This window comes from Sturnira hondurensis, unplaced genomic scaffold, assembly GCF_014824575.4.
Source record: "Sturnira hondurensis isolate 20B ecotype Veracruz unplaced genomic scaffold, ASM1482457v3 Scaffold0006413, whole genome shotgun sequence".
NCBI classification, from domain to species: domain Eukaryota; kingdom Metazoa; phylum Chordata; class Mammalia; order Chiroptera; family Phyllostomidae; genus Sturnira; species Sturnira hondurensis.
In genome coordinates this window covers 52,812,451-52,828,847 of record NW_028079044.1, presented here as the reverse complement: position 1 = coordinate 52,828,847, position 16,397 = coordinate 52,812,451, and positions in this window count along the sequence as shown.

Sequence of the window (16,397 nt, the reverse complement as noted above, 5' to 3'; positions counted from 1 at the left end):
GGGGCACAGCGGGGCTGGGTGGTGGCAGGGAGGAGGCAGGGGGAGGGTGCTCAGGAGACAGAAGAGAGGCCCAGGTGGCCCGCTGGGCTGTGGGACAGACATGGAGGGGATGTCCCTGGCCTGGACACTGAGGAGGAGGGAGGGGCCAGCGGGAGGGGATCAGGGGCAGGGCAGAGGCCAGAGTCCTTCCTGGCAGCCGTGCTCCAGGACCCAGGCTCTGGAGTGAGCCTTCGATAGACTCGGGGCCAGAAGGCAGCCTGAAGGTGCCCCCTCGTGGGGTTCTCACGCAGGGTTCCTTGGAGCCCTGGGGTCCAATGGGGGGGGCCGCCAGGGAGCCAGGGTGGGGAGGGGAGCCGTGGCGCGGAGCCAGGTGCGGGCTCCGGCAGGATGCTGCTGACTTAGTTGCACAATCTCATGTGGACCCCGCTGCTGCCAGGGCTGGCCCATGTGCACATCCGGGCACCATGGCCCGGCCGGACTCTCCTGTGCCTGCGTGCACACGTGTGTGCCTGCATGTCCGGGGGCACTTAGCAGGCGGAGGGCCAAGTGCTCCGGGCTGGGCTCGGCCATGGGGGGTGGTGGGGCCAGGGCCGGAAGAGGGGCCCTGTCAGCAAGGGGCAGTTAAGGGAGACCTGGTGGCCAGGCGGGAGAGCAAGGAGCCCAAAGTAGGGCCCATGGAGCAGGTCAGGCGGAGCGGCAGGCTGGCTCACACCCTCCCCTCGGCCACTCCCAGCTCCCAGCACCCCTGGGGGTCAGAACACCCGGAGCCTGCGGGCAAAGGTTGGGGGCTGGTGGGGGCTGACCCCAGAGCTGAGGTCCACGAGGTGGCTGCCCACTCTTCTCTGGCAGGTCCCTCATGGTGACCACGTGGGACCTGGCTCCCCGCAGCCTGGCCTCGGTGGGGAGGTGGGGAGCTAAGCCACTGTCATCCTGGGCTCCCAAGCCCAGGGACCAATTATCCTTCAAGCTGCCTGGGGACCCTGCCACTCCCACCACCTTCTCAGGGCCACACTGTGTCCAGTCCCCACCCTTGTGGCCAGCTCTGCCCAGTCCCTGCAAGGTGGCCTCGTGAAGGGCGGGGAGCCCCTGGGCAGGGGCATGGGGGATGGCCACCAGAGACAGACCGGTGATGCCAATCAGAGCCCTGGTGCCTCGGTTTCCTTGCTGACTAGGGCGGGAGCTGGGCACTGGCCTCCTCTCACCCACACCGCCCGGCCCTCCTTCCTGGGCCCGGCCTCCATGTCCCCTCCCCGCCCACCCTGGGCTGCCAACGGCGTCCCCAGACACCGGCCACAAAAGGCACTCTGTGGTCCTGGCTGGCCCTCCGAACAGTGCCCGCCTGTGTGTCCTGGGAAGAGGCTGCGCTGGGGGAAGGGCGGGGCGGGTACCGAGTCACTGAGGACAGCTCGGGGCCTGGCGAACGGGTGGGTGGGGGCTGGGAGCACAGCAGGAGAGGCCCCCCGGTGTGCCGGGCCACCCCAGCCCGAGGCAGCCTGTGCCCCGAGCCGGGGCTCGGGTGCCCTGTAGGCCCAGTCCTGGGCTGTGGCAAGTCAGGCAGTGCAGTCACCGGGGGGTGGGCAGGGCAGGCCCAGGACCACCCATCTAGCGAGTGGTTGCACGGCTTGGGACCACCATGAAGGGTCAACAGAATCCTGCAGGCCTCCTCCTCCAGGGGCACAGAGCCAGGTGGGCCCCAGTGAGACTGCCCTGCTCCCCAGTCCCGGCCAACCAGGCTACAGGGCCACCCAGCTGACCCATGGGACATCCTGGGCTGGCCCTGAGGGAAGGACATGGGCCGACCAGGGAGGCGCCTCCCAGAGCTGGGAGGGGTGCCCAGGTGGGGCTGGGTGGCCATCAGGGCCCTACCCCCAAAAAGCACACCTGGCCTGCCACACCTGCCAGGCCTGTCCCTTGGGAGGGCTCCTCCTCTGCCTGTCTGTCTGCCCACCTGCCTGGGCACTGGAGCCACTGGGGGGACCTAGTGGGACTCCTGAGGGGAGATCTAGAAAAGACCCGTGTGGCCGGGGACAGGGGAGGTGTGTCGTTCTGTTCGGGCTGTGTGGGGGGTCGCCCCATACACACCAGCCCCCCTGCCTACAGAGGGCCAGGGGGTGCCCCCTGCATGTCACAAGGAGAAGGAGAGTCCCCAGGTAACCTTGGAGCCAGAGACAATCACCCTTTGTCCCCTCTGGGGCCAACAGGAAGCTCTCTGAGGGGCCACGGAGGCCCTGGGCCTCGTCACACCTCCTCTGAGCCGGGACCCTCCCACCTCAGTTGGCTGCAGGCCCGGAAGATGCTCCATGAACTCCAGGTCCCGAGCCTTCGCTTCCTGTGTGTCCGCCCTGGGCTGCCCCGGCCAGGCCTGGCCTGGCCACGCCTCCTCTAGGACAGGCAGCTGCCTTACCTGAACCTGTAGAGCTTCCTGAGTGAATGTGCCCCTCACGTGCTCCCCCTGCACCCCTGACATGCACACGCATGCACACACACTCACAGATGTGCTCTTCTGGAAAGACCCTCCCCCAGTGAGGACACTGATAAAGTCTGTCCCAGGCACAGGGCCTCCCCATGGGGCCGGGGACCCCCATGAGGAGGGGAGGCTCCTGGAATTCTGGGTGAGACACAGGCCACTGTCCTCTCCTCTCACTGTCCCTGCTCAGTGCCTAGAGTGAGCCCTGTGCCTGAGACAGAGGCCCTGTGCCTGCGCCGTCCTGCCGGTGGCCAGGAGCAATGCCCCCTCCACAGTCCACGCCACGCCAGGACCTGAGACCCCCAGCAGGAGGGGATCCTCCAAGGTCAGCTGCCCAAGGTCACAGCATCAGGCACACAGCCAAGCCCGGGGGCTGCCCAGCGTCTTGGTGTGCAGGGATGAGACCGGAGCGGTGCTGGCACAGCCTGGCTGTGTGTCCCACCTCCTGATGTCCACCCTCCGGCCCCCACATGGGCTGCAGCAGGGCTGACCAGTCCCCAGGGGGAGGCAGGTCAGGCTAGTGCTCAGTGGGGCTCAGCTCCCTGCTGGAGGCTGCACCCAGAGGGGCAGGCCCCGCCCTGGGTCTCCCCTGATGCCGACGGGGTGCTGGCCGCCCTCTGTCTGGGACAGCGGAGGCCAGGGGGTGGGTCAAGAGAACAAAGTGCAGGGCTGAGGCTCAGGGTCACAACCCCCCTGTGCCCCTCAGTGCCCAGCCAGCCGGAGCAGGCTGCATGAGCGACCTGTGGCCCAGGGCTGGACGGCCGAGGCCCTGGGCTGAGACAGGCTGGTACTGAGGACGGTGCATATGTCCAGTGGCTGTGCCCCCGAGCGTGTGCTGCGGATAGAGGGAGGCAGGGCCTTTGGGTGGGGCTCGGACAGCCAGGGCTGAGGGGGAGCCAGTGGCCAGGCGTGCTCTCCCTCACTGCTCCTTTGCACTCAGGCTACACGCACTCCTCCAGGGACAGGATGCCCCCCCGCCGACCCGGGTCCTCACCAAGACCTGCCCCACACCTCCAACCCCTGCCACCCAGGGCTTCATGGTTCAGGGACATCCTGCGCCGGGACTGCCGGTCAAAGTCACCTTGTCAGGAGCAGGGCGGCTCCTGCATGACTCCCTGGGGCCCTGGGTCTTGGGGGGCCGTGGGGGGTGGGGGTGAGGGTGGGTGAGCCAGGTGCCCCTGGGCCCCTGGAACACTCCCGTCTGTTGAAGCCACCTGCAGGACAAATGCACAGGATGCATGTGGGGAGGCACAGAACACTCTAGAAGGACAAAGGCCCGTACACTGGCTCACGGGATGCCAGGACCTGCAGCCTGGGGTGGGAGGGCTGCTTTGTATTCGGGCCCTTTGGTGCTGTTCCCGCCAGTCATGGCCTGTCACTAGTAAGGGGCTAATATGGAAGGGGAGGCAGGGACACAGAGCAGGACAGGAGTCGTCCCTCCTAGTGGCTCTGTGTTACCCCACTCTGGTCCTGCCACACCCAAAGACAGGACACTGTGTCCCCAGCACACAGTCTAGGAGGCTGAGGGTCTGGGGAGCTGCCACATCCTAGGGTCTGTTGGTGGAGAGGGGTCCCTGCCCCTGTCACCTGCACTGTGTGGAGACCAGCCATCCGCTTCCCATGAAGCTCACACCCCACGGGGTCTTACTTCCCCAGAACTCTCCAGGGCAGGGGAGGAGGGGCTCCCGTCTCCCACTGTGCCCCACTGGCTGGTGCGTTCCCAGGGTGTGGGCCTTGCAGGGGCCCACGTCCCAGGCAAAGGGGCTTCTGTGCTGGCCTTCCTTTGTTCTGGGGAGCGTGAGCTGCCCCAAGTATTTGCTCTTGCCACGCAATGGTGCGCGGGCCAGGACAGTGGCCCGGACCTGCGGGGTGGGCGGGGCAGCCCCCCCCCCCCCCCCCCCCCCCCTCCNGCCCCCCCCCCCCCCCCCCCGCCCCGTGCACCCTGCCTCCCCTGCCCTCGCTGCCTTTGTCGCGCCCGTCAGGCCGCATCAGCACCCCTGTTGCAGACACCCCTATGGCCCCAGCCCTCCAGGACATGGCGGGGGCTTGCAGGACGCTGACATCTGGCTCTGCTCCCTCTGTCCTGCTAGTCGCCCTCCTCTCAGTCACCTGTCTGGGCCTCATGCCTCCAGGATCGCCTGCCACAGGCCCTTTGCATGGCTGCCGTTTCCCTGGAGAGCCCCTGGCCCTCCACCACCCCTTGCCCAGCCTCTGGAAGCGTGGGGGGAGCCCCATCTCTGGGCTCCTGTGGGCTGCTGTCCTCCACCCCAGAGCCCAAGCCCAGAGCTCACCAGGGCCTCTGTCCTGAATGCCCTCCGGCCTCCGTGGGCGGCGCACGCCCTCAGCTTTCCCCGTGTGAGTGTGTACACACAGGCACCCACACGTTCAGTGTGTATGTGGTCTGTGCACATGGGCCGGGGCACTCCGCATCTACCCGGAAAACAGGCCCCTGCAGCCGCAGGGGGGAGACTGGGGCTGGGCGGCGGAGGGCAGAGGACAGTGGGCGTCCAGTGGAACGGCGGGGGTTAATAGAACCCTCCAGGCCCGGGGCTGAGAGACTTGCTCCCAGACACAGCACCTGTCCACAAGAAAAGTGGGGGCGGGTACAGAGGACCCACACCGCGCCGCGCACGCCCGTGGCAGTTTCATGCCTGCACACACGCCGGCTGGACGAGCACGTGCGTGAGTGGCACCCGTGCACACATGCGTCCTTGTACACAAACGCTCTCGCTCCCGCCTGTGCACAGGGCAGGGGGCCAGACAAGTTTGGGGAGAGACGAGTCCTGGGGCTCGGGCTGAGTCGTCGGCGAACGGCGCTGGCGGGGGAACGCAGAGGCCGGCAAAGCGCCCAGGGGCTGCTCAGGACCGAGCTGGCGCCGAGGGCCGCGGAGGAGGCGGAAGGGGCTGGCAGGGCGGCGGGTTGGCGCGCGCGCCCTCTCCCGGCCGTTCGCCGCAGCGCGCTGCCCTCCGCGGTCCGCCACCGCAGCCCGGCGCCGGGAGCCTGGGCCCGAGCTGGAGGCGTCCCCAGGGGGCGGGCCCGGGGCCCCGGGACCCGCTCCGGGACGGGGGGCGGGGCCGGCTGGGCGGCTAGGGGGCGAGAGCGCCAGGAGAGGGTGCGGCGCCTGGGCCACTCTCCCGACCCTCCAGGAGCCCCCTCCTGCGGGACCCCGCGGCCGTGTCCGCAGGCGCCGGTCTGCCTCGGGACCCGGCCTGCGGGACGCCGCAGACCGGGCACACTGCGGGCCCAGCACCGTGGATCCCGGGACGGGGGGTGGGCAGGGAGGGCTCCCAGAGCATAACTCGCGCCCCCATTTCACAAATGCTACCGCCGAGGCCCGCGAGGTGCCGGGGGCTGCGGGCGAGGAAATGGACTGGGGGGGCTCGGTGACTTGATTGCGCCCCTCCCCTGCCCGGGGTCCGGGGAAGTGCGGCAGCACTCCCAAGGCGACTCGTCGCCTTTTCCGCCCCCGCGCCGGAGCGCGAAGGTGACAGGCACCTTTCTCCGGGGTCGCAGGCTGCACAGTCCCCGCTCCAGCCCCCAGCGCCGCTCCCGCCCGCGTAGCCTCGCGCCGCCTTGGCGCATTCCCGCCGGCCTCGGGGCTCGACCCCAGTCGCCGGGGCTCCAGGGCTCCCAGGCCCGGAGCCCCCCAAATCCAGGAGCAACAAGTCGGAAAGCAGCGCGGAGGAGCGGCAGGCGAACGCGGCGGGAGGACGCCGGAATCCGCGCAGAGCGCCCCGGAATCCCCGAACGCGCGCAACGTCCGCCTCCGGGGACCCGGCGCGGGCGCGGGCGGCAGGCGCCGGGGGCTCGCTCTGCGGACCGCTCACAGCGGCTCCTAAAGCTTCGACTCCACGCGGGCAGAGCCGCGCCCAGAAGCCCCCGCCCCCTCCTTCGCCGACTTGACCTTGCTCCGGTGCTCAAAGCCGAACCCGGCGGCACCCGCGCGTCCGGGCGCTGAGTTTCGCTGCCGCCTGCGGTCGAGAGGGAGCGGCTTCCTCCCTTCACCTCCCTCGCTGCCTCCTTGGCTGCGAGGATCTGGGAAGAACGCGAAGGCTTCAGGGTTTTAGAAGAAAGAGCTGTGCCCACCTCCCCAGACCCCACACACCTCGGAGACGTTCAAAGGGACCCCAGCCCCGCCCCCGCCCCCCACGCCTCCTGCTCGCGCGGCCGCTGCCTGTCCTCCTCAGAGGCTCTTGCACCGAGGGGGCGAGTGTTTGTGTATGTGGGGAGGGCGCCCAGGGCCTCCTCGGGTCCCCAGGGTGGGGTGGGAACGCGGACCTCTCAGCACGTATGCCCAGCAGCTCCCGGGGGTGGGGATTCGCGCCCCCTGCCCACCGGCACCCGTTCGCGCCTTTCAACTCCTCCGGAGTTGCCGCTAAGGAATCCTCGCCCCAGACCCGGGGGAACGGGACGTGACGGAGAGCGCGCAGAGGCAAAGGGGGCTGGAGCAGAGGGGAACTAGGGCTCGTCCTCTCCCAGCCCGGGTCCCTGCGCTCCAGGAAACTTGGAAGCCCAAAATAAAAGTGGCAAAGGACAGGTGCCCGGCGCCCAGGGTCTGGGTGCCAGGCTGGACGCTCTCTCCCGCGGCCTGGGAAGCGACCCAGCAGGAGCCGCCGAGGCCCGGCGGAGGGACTCGGGCTCGGAGACGCAGCCTCAGACAAGCAGTTTTCAGCTACGCCGCCCCCTCCCGAGGCAGGCCCCAGACGCGCTCTGCCCTGCCCAGGGGGCCTCAGGGACGGGGGGAAAGGGCGCCTGGACACACCAGAGCCCCGCTCCTCCGGGAGGCGGCGGGGACCATGCCTGTTCCTCCAGGGGGGCCCGGGAGGCTCCAAGCGAGCGCCGCGACCGTGGAGGGCCGTCGGCCTCCGCTCGCTGAGAACCGGGGCCAACCCGCGCCTGGCCTCGCTGCTTCGAGCAGAGAGGGCACAGGGCCGACCCAAAGTTCGAGGCGGCTTATCAGCGCGGCCTGCCCGACCGAGTGGAGAAGAAGGCGACAAGGGAACAGCCAGGGCGTCTGTGCGTTTTGGGGACCAGAGAACCTCCGGGGAGTCTCCGGAGGGGGCTGTCAAGGCCGGGTCCATGGGTGAGGGCTTCTTGTGCACGCCCCCGGCTCGGAGTGTGGGGGAAGGACACCGGGCCCTAAACGTCCGCAGGGGGCTCTGGGTTCGATTAGGGAAAGAGAGAGACACTGGGGTCTACGTGTGGCTGTTGGGGGGTCACATCTGGGGCTCTCAAAGACCCCATCCTGCTGTGTCGGGGACACAGCGGGAGCGCCTTCCCCTGCCTGCCCCGGGTCTGTGCACGCGGTGGGAGGGGGCACCTCCCCTGGCCCAGAGGCTCGGAGCGTGCGGACGGGGGGGGGGGGAGGTGAGCCGCGCGAAGGGCCTCCCCCATGTCCAGAGTCGCCCCCTCCTCAGCCAGCCCGTTGCGGGCGCTCGGAGATCTGCCAGACCCGTCGCTGCCGCTGGAGGAGGCCTGGGGCCGGGGGCTGGGGGTCCAAACTCCTGAGCTCTGAACGCAAACCTGAGAGCTCGGAGCCCCAAACGGCGAAGTTACCAAGTCCAGGCGGCGGCCCCTCCCCCGGCCCCCCGCCCTCGCTGCGCCCCCTCCCGCCGCGCCCCCAGCCCCCGGCCAGAGCCTTCCTTACCTTCCCCAGCAGCAGCGGCCCCGAGGACGAGCACTGGATCCGGCGAGTTGAGAATACCCGGGAGCCCCGCTTGTCGCTGGCGACCGAGCCGGGCGCCCGACCGAAGGGGGGGCTCCTCCTGTCGCCGCCGCCCCCGGCCGGCTCCAGGCCTAGCCGGACGACCCCGGAGCGCCCCCGCCAGCGCGCGCAGGCCCCCTCCCCTCCCCCAGCCTGCCGGAGCCCCTCGGACGCCGGGGAGGTCGGACGCCCGGGCTGCGGGAGATGCGGGCGCGCGGGCCGGGCCAGGACGCTGCGCGGCCGACTGTGTTCCGGGCTTGCCGGTGCTGCGCTCGCTCCGCCGGGGCCGCCGCCAACGCCGCGCCCGCCGCCGCCTGCGCCCGCCGCTCCCTCTCCGGCCGCCGCCGCGCCGCTCCTCTCGCCAGCCCCGCTCTTCTCGCCTTTTTTCCCCTTCCTGACGGGGGGGGGGGGGGCGAGCGGAGCCGAGCCGGGGGCGGGGCGGCGCGGGCTGGAGGAGGAGGAAGCCGAGGCCCGGGAGCAGGAGGAGGAGAGAGGCAAGCTGCTTCCCCCACCGGGCTGCCGGCGCTCCCCACTCTCTCGCTCTCTGAAACTGGATCCCGAATCGGGAGCCAGAGACCGCATTACGGATTACATCAGGCTTTATAGAGCTTCCAGATCACACGTTAGAGGGGAGCGCGAGCGGGGGGCGGGGTGTGGGGGAGGGGAGCGAGATAACGGGGGGGGGGGGGCAGATAAAATGCACACACGCGCGCACGCCGAGGAGAGCCCGGCTCCTGCCCCAGGCAGCAGGAGCGCCAGGAGTTGGGGCTCTGCTCGCGGCCTCTTCCAGGAGCTGAGGACAGGCTGCCTGCTGGCTGGATGATGGATGGACGGCCTGGCGGAAGGGTGGGGGTGGGGGGTGGCGGGACGGACAGATGACGACGGGTGGAGGGAAGGACAGGGGTCGCGCATAAGCGATGTGGGTGCATAGAAGGAAGGGATGGGTGGAAGGATGGAGGAGGTAAGGAGGTGTGGATGGAGGAGGTGTTTGGGGGGATGGATGGATGGATGGACAGAATGGACAGGTGCCTGGAGAGAGGGGCGGGGTGTTGGGTTAGTGTGGGAGGGGGACGAGGAAAGTGGCCTGAGGATGGACAGGACAGGCGGATGGTAAGGGGCGCAGGCGTGGAGGGCAAGGGCCGCCGGGCAGATGGAAGGGGCAGGTGGCGCTGGAGGGGCAGGTGGGAGGTCGAGCGGGTGCGGGCCAGTGTGGGCCAGTGCGGGCCAGTGTGTCAGCGACACGGCTGTGGAGCCCGTCCAGGAGGGTCAGGGGGCTGGGGTGGGAAGGGCCCACGTGAGTGGCCCAAGTTGGGTTTGTCCAGTCCCACCTCCGGGGGACTCCCGAGAGAAGCCACTGAGGGAAGAGCTTGGGAGAGGAGCCTCGAGGCCCAGCCCGCCACTCGCCCCGTGTGACTGTCCTCAGTCGTCCTCCCGACTCCTGTCCTCCAGCGGTCATCCTCTTTGACTTGGTGACAGTGGGGATACCCAGCCCCGTGTGCGGTTGTCCATAAGCTGATGGAGAGGGCCCTCTAGCCTCTTGGCCCGCACCCGAAAGCATCCACAGGTCCTCTTCTTCTAAGGGCCCTCTCCGGGATGAGATCCGGAATCTGGGAGGCACGGCCTCAGGGAAGCTACTTCAGGCTCTTCCTCTACCAAGGGGCTTCTGCCTGCAGCCCCTTGCCTCTTTCCCACAACCTGTGGTCCACTGTGAACACAGGATCCTCTTTGCCCGGCCTGGAGAGCCAGCACGTCACACACTCAGCTCAGCAGTCCCCCACTGCCTCCACTGCCTGGCCCCCTCTGCTCCCGCTGCTGGCTTTTCTCAGCAGACTCAGCAGGAGGCGCCGTTGAGTGTCACCACTGTCACTGTGAACCGTCAGCTCATGGTCACTGTCACCACCCTCAGCCTGAACCGAAGCCTTCACCTGCATTCTGTCTCCCCTTACCTGTCACTGCCCAAACCCCCACCCCATGCCACGCCCTCACCGCCCCACCAGGCACCAGCCCCCCACAGCGGGTGAAGGGGAGGGAGACCAAGTCAACCCAGCGCTCAGGCACCTGGGCAGCTCCTCAGGTGGGGCTCTGTCAGAGCCAGCCTCCCTGGCAAGGCAGCTGGAGGCCTGGCCATGGAGCAGTGGGTGTCCTGAGGGGCTGGTCAGAAGGGCCACCAAGGCAGGGGAGGGCCCCCTTCCCAGTCCCACCCCCGGGCAGCCTTCTTCCTCCTGCTGGCTCCCTCCAGGATGAGAGCTTTCTTCTCCGCGTCTGGAAGGGGACGTGGAGGGGGTGCCTGCCCACCCTTCCAGGGCTCAGGGCCCCGGGCCCAGGGCTCCACTGCAGCTGCCCTCCCCGTCTGGCCTCCTGGCCGCACTAGCAGCCAGTGGCCACCAGGGGGCCTCTGATGTCAGGACGCGAGGCTGCGCACAGGGTGCGGGCTCTGAGTCAGGGTTTAGATGCTGCTGTGGGGGTGGGGAGCCGCCATCCCCGGCTCCTCTGCTCCGGGCCGAGGCGAGGCTTCGGCCCCTCCAATCAGCCCGCCCACGGCAAGGCCGAGTCTCCCACCACTGGGGCCTCTCAGCAGGGCCATGCCTTCCTCTTCCCTGCCCCGGAGACTCCTCGTTTCCCTCCCGACCTGCCTCTTTTACAAAATTGTCCCCTTGCCCCAGTTCCTGGCCCAGAACCTTTTGTTGGAGGGGCAGAGAATCCCTGCCCCCCAAGCGCCTCCCTAAGGAGGGGGAGGAGTAAGGTGCAACCGTGATCAGAGGGGGGGGGTCGGCCTGATGACCCCACCCTCAGCTCCCAGCTGAGTGCCAGGAGCCAGTGAGTGCCTCGGGACAAAGCCTTGGTTCCCCGCTGGTACCGGAGTACTGTGACTGGAAGGTTCTGGAGGGTTCTTACAGCCCAGGAATGCCAGGATTCTAGAACCCTGATCCCAGGTTCCCTTTTCCTGAGACTTCTAGCAATTTACACCCAGTCCCTCGCCCACCGACCCTCGTTCAAACCTCGGCCCTCACCGCTGTGCCATCTGCCACCCAAATCCAGAGTCTGGCCACGGCTCGATGAAACCTGGGGTGGACAGGGAAATGGGCAGGGGAAAATGGACGGTCCCTTGCTGGGCCAACCAGATCTAGCTGGACATCAGATCCTAGGGCCTCGTCACTCAGCTCGAGAAGGAGCTTGACCTTGTCACCTCTTCATGGACATAAGTCAGTCAATCCCTGACCATAGTCCTGGACTCAGCAGTGACCTCTAAGTGACTTTGAAGTCATTAATCACTGGCCCTGGTCACATGCTGAGCCAGTCCTGCTTCGGGCTCCTTACGCCCACCTCTGTGGCCACGGCTGCCCTGTCCCCTCTGGGCATGTGTGTTGTGCTTTGTGAGAAAGGCTCAGAGAGGGGAAGGCCCTGGCTGGGGCCGTGGAGCAGGTCCCCTTGGGTGGAACCCCAGGCAAGCTGTGGGAGGAGGCGGACTCAGGACTGTGTGCTCTGAAGAATTCCCCGTCCTACCTTGTCCTGGGGCTCCTCCCAGCCCCCAGCGACCAGGCGCCTGCCCAGAGACCCAGTGCACCCAGCCTTTCTCCTGGCCAGGGGTGCCTCTGAGTCCTCAGCCTGCTCCCCAGGAGCGCGCCCCAGGGCTTATGTAACCCGAGTGGCCCTGCACACTCCTGGGGAGCAGGAGGTTGGGGTAGTTTCAGGCTATTTTCATCCACTGGTTCTCGCAGCTCTCCCGGTGAGAAGCAGGTGTCAGTGGCGGGTTTTCCTGACACCCGCTGGGGGCGGGCAGGAGGAGCCCAGGACGGGGAGAGGCCCGTGCTCCTGGACGCCCCCACCCCCGGGATTGGGGGTGGCCCGGCGGGGAACCCCTGGGGCCTTCTAGGGCCCTGCAGAGCGAAGCTGGGTGAAGCGGCGGTCCTGGCCAAACTCACTTCCCTCCCTGTCCTCCGCCCTCCTGAAGACTACAGGGTCCCAAGGCATGCCGTCCCCAAGCTGCAGACTCAGGCTCTGAGCAGCAATGCGCCCTGCCCGAGGTTGCACGGCCAGGGACTAGGACTAACAGCAGAGCCTCCCCTCTGACCAGGGTGGGGCCTAGAGTCACAGGCCTGTCCTTCAAAGGGGCCTTCCAGGTTGGCAGGACAGAGGGGACAGGGGTGGGGGGAACTGCTGTGTGCAGGGTTCCTGCCGTGGGCTGGGAACTCCCGAAGTATGTTCTAGCCCTCACAGCACCCTGGGCCTGCTTGCACCCTGGCCCAGACCCCTGAGCCTTGCCGCACCCTGGTCACACCCCAAGGATGGGCACTGCTAGGCCCGTTTCCACTGGCCCCTCTGTGGGCCTGGCACCCTGCCCATTCCAGGCAAATCTCCCCCCCCCCCCCCCCGGTTCCCGAGGCAGAGACTGTGCGGACTTCAGGCTGGTGTAGACAGTGGCCCCCGAGGCCTGTCCTCTGGGCTGAGCAGGATGCCAAGCACGTTCTGGGAGCTTTCGGTGGCTGGAGAGTAAGCATTTAATAAACGGCGCGGGCAAAATCAATACAGGCGATCAGAGAGATCAGGGAGCCAACGGGAGCAGAGGCCCGAGGTGGTCTCGGGGCCCCCACGCCACGCCACGGCCGCTCCACGGGCTGCACACAGCCACAGCCCAGGCCCTGGTGTCCCCCACCCCCAACAGGAGGCCTCGCTGGGCCCAGCTCTCACTGGGTGGCTGGCCTGGAGTGGGGGTGGCCAGCTGGCCAGACAGACAGACACATAGAGGGCGATAGACACACCTCCTCCACACCAGGGCTCCTCAAGGGGAAGCCTCAGGCCCCAGGGGCCGGTGGTCTGGGGCGGGCCTTGAGGTCTGAGGTCTGCCAAGAGGAGGACAGAGGCCAAGGTCGGAGACTGACCGGCTCTGGGCCCCGAGCCACCCCTGTGGTCTGGGAGTCGTCCATCCCGTCCATCCCTGTCAGCCTGCTTGGCCAGGCTGCACCCAAGGCAGTGCAGTGCGCCCCGCGGACTGAGGCTGCAGCGCCCCATGGGGAGCCCTCGTGCGCCTGAGCCCCACTGGAGCTGTGGCCCTACAGGGTGGGGTCAGTGGTGGAGCTCAGGCTGTGGGAGCCCCCACCCCCACGGCAGGTTCTACTCCTGCCAGAGGAGGCTGAGGGCAGGCTGGGGCGTGGCTGATGCAGGGCCAGCGGCAACCGCTTTGCTCCCAGATTGGCCGGAGCGAGGAAGGGCCAGCCTGGGACACGAGGCCCGGGCCTGGGGTGTCCACACCAGACCCTGCCCAGCAGGAGGTGGAGCAGGTGCCTGCCACAACGGGCAGTGCGAAAGGGCCCTCACAGCCATCAGCCCACCTGCCCACCTGCAGGAGGGGCAGAGAGCACGTGGGGCCTGGGAGTTCTGACACCCGGCCGAGGGCCCGCCCCGTCCCTGCCGGGGTCTCAGTTTCCCTCCATGTTCAGTGGAGGGTCAAGTCCTCGGGGGCCGTTAAGATGAACTCTGATCCTTTTGAGTGGCAGGTGTGACCCAGTCTGTCCTGGCTTCCATGCCTGCCGGGCCCCCCCTTTCCTCCCTAAAAACCCCATGCCCATCACAGCGCATGGCCCGCCTGGGGCCCTCCGCCTCGCCCCTGCCTGAGTCAGGCTCCTTCTGGCTCAGGAAGGCCCTGTCAGCCGTGTTCCCTGTCTGGGACACCCCCTCCCTTTGGGCTTCCTGGACCCTGTCACTTTCCTGCAGGTGAGGGTGGGGTGGGGACTGTGGGTGTCACCTCTTAGTTGTCTCTGTCCCTGAAGCCCAAGGGGCTGGCAGGGACACTGGGAGGAAGGGAGGGGAGAGAGGGAGGGGTGAGGGGCACATGGGAACAGATGCTGACATTCAAGACAATGAAGGGACACTGGCGCCTCTATAAAGACATGTTGACATTTTGTGCAGCAGAGACGGGGGACGGCGTTGAGTCAAGGGCTGATGCTCCGCACGTGTCCCCTGCCCCTCTGGCTCCCACAGCCCTGCCCCTCCACCTCGGCCTGTTTGGAACCAGAAGTGCGCCAGGGCAGCCCAGCACCAGGCCGGGGGTCCCACAGGGGCACAGGGAATCTGCATGTCATTTGCATATTGTTTGCATTCCATTCCCAGGGGGAATCGGTCTTCCAGCTCCCGGGGTTGCTTGTGGAACTGGAGCCTCCGCAGACCTGGCAAACACGGGGTCGCTGGGGCAGGGCGGGGCGGGACGGCCTGCGGATGGCTGTCCCGGGCGATGGCTGCCCCGGGCGATGGCAATGTGTAACCTTCGCTCAGCGCCTTGAGATCCACACAACACCTCCAGATATTCAAATTATTGTGTCTCAAAATAACATCAAAAAGTAGAGAGGTCAGGGAGCGCGCTTCCCCTCTTAAAGGTGGGGAGGTGGGGCTTAGGGACAGCGAGTCAGCCACCCAGCAAGGGCCTGGGCCCTGTGGATGCCCCCCAGCCCTTCTCAGCTGACTCCCCAGGGGACTTGGTTCTTCAGTCACTGGTCCCCATCGACTCGGACAGTTTCCTGCCTAGAACCAGTGGTGCGGGATGGTGGTGGTGGTGATGATAATGGTGGTGGTGGCGGTGGTGGTGACAGTGGTGATTTCGATGATGTTAAGAGAATAGATCCATCTGGTTTGGATGGATGGGAGCTCCAGGAACGAGAACCTGTGTGGCTTTTTCTCGATGTTTCCGGAGCCAGCGGCTGGCTGACCTGTGGCCGTACCCTTTGGCAGTGGTCACTCCAGTGGCCCTGCCCCAGTCCGGAGCTCTGGGAAGGTGGGGAGACGACCCTTTCTTCACACTGTCCCACAGCCTGCTCTCCAGGCAGCCCCTCCTGTCTGCACGGACTGTTCCCAGTTTTTCGGGATGTGGCCTGGGGCACCCTTATTCCAGCATCTGTTTCAGCCCCGAGCTCTGGGCTGGGCCCAGGGACCGCCTTACTCAGCCCTGTGTGTTGAGCGGGCGTCCGAATGAGCATGGCTATGGAGACTCAGTAAGATACATGGTCAGCTCCTTGGACCTCCAAGAGCCCTCCCTCACTCTGCAGCCCTCTCCGTCCCCACCCTCCCGTGTCCTTGGCTGGGCTGACTGCCCCTGGGCCTGGTTAGTGCCAGGTTCACGGCTGGGCTGTGAATGCCACAGAGCTCAGCCTCTGGGTGAACACCCACGTGTGCACACACAAACTCAGACACCCGTGTACACACAAACACATACACGCATGTGACCTGGCACCCAGGGCCTGGACCACGCAACTAGGCAGAGTGGAGTCAGCCCTGGGCTCTGTTCTCCCAGACCTGGCGTTCTGCTCACCCTGCTGTGTCCCAGGGGATCTCGAACGCCACCCCCAAGCCTCTGCTTCCGGTCAAGCTCCCATGGACGGAGCAGTGGCCACATGAGGAACTTTCTGCGGGTCAGCTGACTGGAGCCCTCACCAGGCGTGTCAGGCGGCAGTGCCACAGGGAGTGAGGTGGGCCCTCCGCCCAGGGCAGGTTGGGGGTTGCTTCCCTAAACCCTTAAGAGGGACTTAGATGTGCAGACCCTCCATCATGGGCTGGCCACAGTGCCATTTCCCGTCTTCCGTCCCTGAGCCGGTGCCAGGGAGACACAGACATTAAATGAGTCGTTACTGGGCGGAGCGCAGAGCCGTGCTGGTCATTCAGGCGAGGCTGTGCGCCTGTTGATTGTGCTTGTTCCCCCGCTCTGCCCGCTGGCCCTGGAGGCTGGGAGGGAAAGGCGCAGGAGCCTGGTGAGCTGGGACAGGCTGGCGCAGAGGGCCCGGAGCGCAGTGGAGGCCAGGCTGTCGCCTGGGTTGGCCTGGCCCAGGGCCCCGCCGTGACCACCAGCGGGGGAGACCCCCCAGCCTCCAGCTCGTGCTGGTGTCAGAGCCCCGTTACCTGTGGATCCCTGGGCCCAGGTGTGGCGCTCGTGGCCAGAGCTCAGGACAGGGAGAGGGCAGAGTGACAGGCCCAGGTCCGTGTAAGGATGGTGAGGCGGCTGGGGCTGTGGCCTTCAGGCAGGTGACAATGGCCTCTGAGAGGGGCGGCAAGATGCGCGTCCACCCTGCTGACCAGGCAAAAGAGGTGAAGGGTGGAGATACAACCTGTGCCAACCCAGACGGGCTACCTGCCAGGGCTCCCACCCATCCGCAGGCCCTCCCTCGGTCCTGTACCGGGCACTGGGACCCGAAGGCTTGAGTGGACATCTGGGCCCTGCAAGATCCCACGGCGGTGTCCCA